The sequence below is a fragment of the Beta vulgaris genome, chromosome 5, assembly GCF_026745355.1.
Source record: "Beta vulgaris subsp. vulgaris cultivar EL10 chromosome 5, EL10.2, whole genome shotgun sequence".
Lineage (NCBI taxonomy): Eukaryota > Viridiplantae > Streptophyta > Magnoliopsida > Caryophyllales > Amaranthaceae > Beta > Beta vulgaris.
Genome location: NC_079206.1, coordinates 35,645,372 through 35,652,364, shown reverse-complemented (window position 1 = coordinate 35,652,364; position 6,993 = coordinate 35,645,372). Strand labels below are relative to the sequence as shown.

At 41.6% G+C, this 6,993-nt stretch overlaps 1 long non-coding RNA gene across 1 annotated transcript; it reads left to right on the top strand.

Moving 5' to 3' along the window:
- The first annotated feature begins 5,477 nt into the window (after nucleotides 1-5,477).
- On the top strand, nucleotides 5,478-5,900 carry LOC130591578 (uncharacterized). The gene is made up of 3 exons (XR_008969386.1): nucleotides 5,478-5,610; nucleotides 5,652-5,716; nucleotides 5,838-5,900. It is a non-coding gene; the product is annotated as an uncharacterized LOC130591578 (long non-coding RNA).
- The last annotated feature ends 1,093 nt before the right edge of the window (nucleotides 5,901-6,993 follow it).

Sequence of the window (6,993 nt, the reverse complement as noted above, 5' to 3'; positions counted from 1 at the left end):
GGAAAGGGTTGATGATGAAACTCAGAAAAGTAAAAAGGTGGAGGATTCGAGAAGAATTATTTGCCACCAGCTTGCTACACGATGTCGCGTGCAGAGAAACGGATTTTTTGCGAGTCATTGTATGGCATTAAGGTCCCTACTGGCTACTCATCGAATATGAAGCGCTTTGTTACCTTAAATGGTGAGTTGAAGTTATCGAGTATGAAATCGCACGATTGTCATGTCATGATGCAAGTATTCTTACCGATTGCAATTCGTGGGATACTTCCAAAGCATGTGAGGCACACCATTACAGAACTGTGTTCATTTTTTCATTAATCTGCAGCAAAGTCCTAGACCCGTCGACCCTCGATTCCTTGCAGCCAGAGTAGTTGAAACTCTATGCAAATTTGAGATGTATTTCCCCCCGCATTCTTTGACATTATGGTCCATCTCATTGTCCATCTAGTTCGAGAAATTAAGCTGTGTGGTCCAGTGTTTTTGAGGTGGTGCTATCCTTTTGAGAGATATATGGGAACTTTGAAGATAAAGTTCGGAATCCTGCACAACCAGAAGGTAGTATAATTCAAGGGATTGTGGGTGAAGAGATCAGTAATTTTGTGGCTGAGTATTTTGCTAGTGTTGATCCTGTTGGACTTCCGACATCCCGACACGAGGGCAGACTTGAGGGCAAGGGTACAATTGGTTCAAAATTGATCACACCTTCCGTAGAAAAGCGTAAACAAGCTCACTTATTTGTATTGCATCACGTACCAGATGTCCATCCTTATTTAAGTGAACATATGGAGGAATTACGTGTTAGCAATCCTGGAAAAGGAGTGAGGGCATTGACGCAAATGCATAACAAGACTTTCATTGATTGGTTTCATAAACGAGTACTCAATGATTTGGATGAAAGTGTTCCTGAAACAGTCAAGTGGTTAGCATTTGGTCCTCGTGAAGCTGTACGCTCTTATGAGGGTTATGATATTAATGGGTATACGTTTTGGACTGAACGTCAAGATCTAAAGTCAAGATCGCAACAAAATAGTGGTGTTTCACTTGTGGCGTCGTCTACACAATATGCAAGCTCGAAAGATAAGTCGCTGTACATGCTGAAAGCAACTATTATGGGCGAATACAAGAAATATGGGAGCTGGACTACTGTACTTTTAATATTTGCCTCTTGTGTTGCAGTGGGTTGACAATAATCGACGTTGTGTAAGAAACGATGATCCTTGCGGTTTCACTCTTGTTGACCTTAGTCGTCTACGTGAAACTGAGGAGCCATTTGTAATTGCATCACAAGTCAAGCAAGTATTTTTTGTAACTGATCCTGCTGATCATAAGTGGTCAATTGTTGTACCTGGTAAAAGGAGTATCCTCGGTATTGGTGATGTTGATAATGAGGAAGAATATGATGCATTTGAGGCCTCCCCCCTTTTACCTATCCTAAATTGTGTGGAAGATGATGTAATATGTCGGAGAACTATATGCGTGTAGATCACACGGAAGGGATACATGTACTTGAGGATCCTAAGAAACGGCGGAAGTCAATAAATCATGAGACATAAACTCAGGTGTGTGTAATTTCTCCAATTTGTAACTATTTTGGCCTTTTCGCTCCCAAATCGTACTTATCGAGTATTTAACCCCAAATTTTCTTTAACATGATTATATGAGTATAATTAACTAGTGTGTAGATTTTAGGCTTTAATTTGTTGTTGGTTGCATTTCGGGAACGAAAAGGCCATTTCCGGCCTATTTTGGCCTTTTCGCTCCCAAAATGTACTTATGAAGTGATTTAACCCCAAATTTCTTTGAACATGATTATATAGGATTATAAGTAGTATGTAGATTTTAGGCTTTATTGGTTTGGTTGCATTTCGGGAACGAAAAGGCCATTTCCGGCCTATTTTGGCCTATTTTGGCCTTTTCGCCCCAAAATGTACTTATCAAGTGATTTAACCCCAAATTTCTTTGAACATGATTATATGAGATAATATATATAGTATGTAGATTTTAGGCTTTATGTTGTTGGTTGCATTTCGGGAACGAAAAGGCCATTTCCGGCCTATTTGCCTATTTTGGCCTTTTCGCTCCCAAAATGTACTTATGAAGTGATTTAACCCCAAATTTCTTTGAACATGATTATATGAGATAATATAACTAGTATGTAGATTTTAGGCTTATATATGTTGTTGGTTGCATTTCGGGAACGAAAAGGCCATTTCCGGCCTATTTTGGCCTTTTCGCTCCCAAAATGTACTTATCAAGTGATTTAACCCCAAATTCTCTTTGAACATGATTATATGAGATAATATAATAGTATGTAGATTTTAGGCTTATATGTTGTTGGTTGCATTTCGGGAATGAAAAGGCCATTTCCGGCCTATTTTGACCTATTTTGGCCTTTTCGCTCCCAAAATTTACTTATGTAGTGATTTAACCCCAAATTTCTCTTTGAACATGATTATATGAGGCATAATATAACTAGTATATAGATTCTTAGGCTTGCATATGTTGTTGTTGGATTTCGGGAACGAAAAGGCCATTTCCGGCCTATTTTGGCCTTTTTGCTCCCAAAATGTACTTATCAAGTGATTTAACCCCAAATTCTCTTTGAACATGATTATATGAGGCATAATATAAGTAGTATGTAGATTCTTAGGCTTGCATATGTTGTTGGTTGCATTTCGGGAAGGTATATGTCATTTTTAGAACTACTAACTACGGTAAAAATGATTGAATTCTTATATATGTGTTTATATGTGTTGTTGGTTGCAAGGTTTATATTTGTGTTTATTATTATGTCTTATGCCCTCCCCACAACACACCCTGCACACCCCCCATCCCTCACTGCCCCCCTCCCCTGCTGCACACAATCCCCAATCCCACTGCTCCCCTCCCCTGCTTCACACAGTGCCCCCATCCCCTCCCCTCCCCTCCCTGCCCCTGCACACACCCCCATCCCCCACTGCCCCCTCCCCTGCACACAACCCCCCTCACCCCTGCTGTCCACCCCCCTCCCCTGCTGCCCACCCCCCTCCCCTGCTGCAACCCCCTCCCCTGTTGCCCCCCTCCCCCTGCTGCACACCCCCTCCCTGCTGCCCCCCTCCCCCCTGCTGCACACCCCCACTGCTCCCCCCGTGCCCCCCTGCTTCCACCCCCTCCCCTACACACCCCCTTCCCCCTGCTGCCCACCCCCTTCCCCTACTGCCCCCCTCCCCCTGCTGCCCCTCTCCCACTGCCCCCTCCCCACTGCTGCCCCCTCCCCACTGCACAGCCCCCTCTCGCCCTAAATGTGATTTTTTTTTTATTAATGCGTATGTTTGTATAATTTCAGAGACATGGGAGAGGTGCATACGGATACGAGTGCGGAACACACTACTGAGGATGAATGGTTCGATTACCAAAAGGAGCGGCGTATGTTGGTTAAGGCTCGCCGTGAAGAAAAAGGTGCCCCAAAGCCAAGTAAGAACTTGGAGACGAAAAAGAGAAAAGGAAGGGGACCTACAAAGTCACTAGGGAAACCCACCCTAATGACTTTGGAGTACGATCATTTGGGGCAACCTTGTGGAAAATGGCATCAAAAGTATGCCATGCAAGTTGGGATTTGCATGCATAAGCTCTCCATTCTCCACTCATGGAAAGAGGTGCCCGAGTCTTTGAAAAAAATGATTTGGGAAGATACTATGGTAAGCTTCGCGTACAATAACGTTTAGAATCTTAACACTTTAGTTAAATATACTATGTAATATTTACTAATTTTTGAAATGTGTTTTTTGTAGAATCAATTCAATATTGCAAATGATGAAGCCAAGAAAAATGTGTTTCTATCCGCGGTTGCCCAAAGGTTCAGAGACTTCAAGGCCAAGCTAGTGTGGGGGTGGATCACGAAGCGGAGAAAAGTCGGGGGTACAAAGAAGAAGAAAATCTACGGGGAGCAACACATTCTTCTTCTGAGGCTTCACCGGACACATCATTTGAGGCTCCCTCCAAGTTTCCATATCAGATATGGAGGCATATCACACCTGAGGAGTGGCATGCATTTGTTGCACAAAAAACAACCCCGGAAGCTGTCGTAAGAATATTTTACTAGCTAAGATTTAATACTTTTAGATCCAATATTATTGTATAACACCATATCTAACCTTTGTTTATATTTGTGTGTTTTAGGCATCTCGTGAGAAAAGTTGCGCGAAAGCAAAAGCTAGGAAGTACTATCACCATCTGGGCTCTCAGTCGTATGGTCAGGCGAGAGAATCGTGGATGTATAGCCATTACCCCACGATTGCGTCGACCACGGCATCGGGCACTAGCTCTACAACGACAGTTGCACAGCCTCGGCAACCAGATAGAGTGTTCGATTGGTGGTGTTCCATGCTTGGGGTTGATGCAAAGGGACAGAGAGTCTTGCCTGATCCCGGAACAAAACAGATAGCTAATGCCATTGTAAGTACATACTATAAGCTTTTGATAAGGTATACATAATAATATAACTTGTGGGCTCACGAATATTTCTCTCTTATCCTTATGCAAATTGGCTTTAAGGAAAAGGAGGCAACTGGTGAGTTCACTCCTAGAGGACAAGTTGATGCCTTACACGAGACTCTAGGACGGGACGAATATGGACGTGTGAGGGGCGTAGGAGGTGTCCGCCTCGGGGTGAGAAAGGTGTATGGTGATAAATACACCTCTACGTCAAAATCCAGTGCCTCTAGTGTCAATTTAGCAGCTTCTATAGATGTCGAGGCTATGAAAGCCCAAATTCGGGAGGAGCTCAGAGCGGAGATGACTCAGAATTTCAACGCCATTTTGGCGCAGATGGGCTTACCGACTTTTGGTGCTTTCTCGCAGGGTAGTGTTCCTATGCAGCCTCATCCAGATCCGGAGTTCACGTTAATCATTTAATATAACAACTATTGTTCTTAAATGCATGAGTTTCTTACTATATATATGTTGTTTCATAGACTAACTATGAATAATATTTTTTTTTTAAAGGAAGAGACACCATGTGAGCTCTTAGCTCAAGGAGATGGTCATGGCAGTTTCATTGTCGTTCCTTATGGCTCTGCACAGCCCCCTAGGGACCGGGTACGATTGCACAACCAGCCAGTCGCTGATATTCACTATGTGGTCAGCGTTTCAGACATTGTGCCCGGTTTCGAAGAATTACCTCTTCCATTGCCATATGCAGAAGTTGGTGTACAGTTAGTGACTGATGCCCTTGGCAGTTATGTTCTATGGCCGCGTGCATTGGTGCGGTTATGAGATCAGGTACAATGATTAACATAAGTTATATACATAGTTTTCTTTTATAGTTCCTATATATGATTGTCAGTAATATCTTTTAATTTAACTAATTACTAGGGTTCGGGGAAGGCTGACAGGAAGGGAAAGAAGGTAGCTTCACCTCAGGAAGGCCGACGTACCCAAGTGGAGAAAGTAAATGTTTCTACGGCAAAGTCTCCACTCATTACGGATATTGAGGTGGTGCAAGGCCTTACTCAACCGTGCTTTTGGCTACATGAGTGCGCTAGCGATGTAGACGATGAAGCAATGATTGAGATTAAGTTGTCGCACCACCAATTCCACTACTTTGAGGATTCATCGACCTTCATTTCTAAGGTTGATATTAAAGAATTCTTACATCGACCTTCATTTCTAAGGTTGATATTAAAGAATTCTTACTTGAGGAAGAGTTGAATGTTTCCATGATACAAACATTCATGAGGTAATACTTTATTAGTATATAAATTAATAAATATACATATATGCCTTAATTAAGTAGTATTCAATCCAACTAATAACTTCCATAGTAAGTAAGTTTTATTTTTATCAATATGATTTCTCAGGCTATTATACAATGATTTGAGGCCATCTAGTGAGCCAATGTTTGGTTGGTTATGTCCAAGCTTAATACGAGATGACAGTTGCGTACAAAACCAAAAGGAGGTGAAAGCATATCTCAAGGATTATATGAAAGCATGTTCTCGTCTTGGATATAAGATCATTCTTCTTCCTTACATTGAATCGTATGCTTCTTAAACTCACTTTTTACTTTAATTAAATTGACCTATTAGTTGTTCTACGATAATAATAACATTTTTATTGTTGTAGGAACCATTGGACACTGATTTCAATATGTTTGCCACGTAACGAAGTCTACCACTTTGATTCTTTGCATAAAGAAACACTGCGGTACTTACTAGTCAAATCATTGTTAAATAGGTAGCCTAATCGAAACTCAATATATGCACACTTATTAATATTAAATGTACATCTAATCTTATAATAATGTATTGATGTAGTGTGATGAAGGGGTTATTGCATCTGGACTTCGACAACCAAAATCTCATGTTTGGCATTTAGTCGAGGTAACATGAGTAATTTTTTGCATCCTTTTATAGAAACACATAATACACATCTAACATGTCATTTATTGGATCCTTTGGTGAATTTTAGTGTCAGGTACAAGTAGGTGGACGTGCGTGTGGGTATTACGTCATCAGGTTCATGCTCGATATCGTCAACCGTTGCAAACATGTTGGTGATCTGCAAAATGTATGTAACTTATAGGTTTCCAATTGTTGTTTGTTGCATTTCGGGAACGAAAAGGTCATTTCCGGCCTATTTTGGCCTTTTCGCTCCCAAAATATAGTTATGAAGTGATTTAACCCCAAATTCTCTTTGAACATGATTATATGAGGCATAATATAACTATTATGTAGATTCTTAGGCTTGCATATGTTGTTTGTTGCATTTCTGGAACGAAAAGGCCATTTCCGGCCTATGTACACTTTTTACATTATAAATATATTTGAAGTTAATTATTACCGTTCTCCACTTGTCATATATTATCGTATTGCAATTTGCATTTTTTTTTTTTTTTGTCAAAGGGAGGTTTTGCGCGGGGGTGGGGTGGTGGGGGCTGTTGGGTGGCCTGTGGATGGGGGTGCAGGGGCTGTGCAGGGGTGTGGCAGGGGTGGGCAGGGGTGGGTGGGGGCAGGG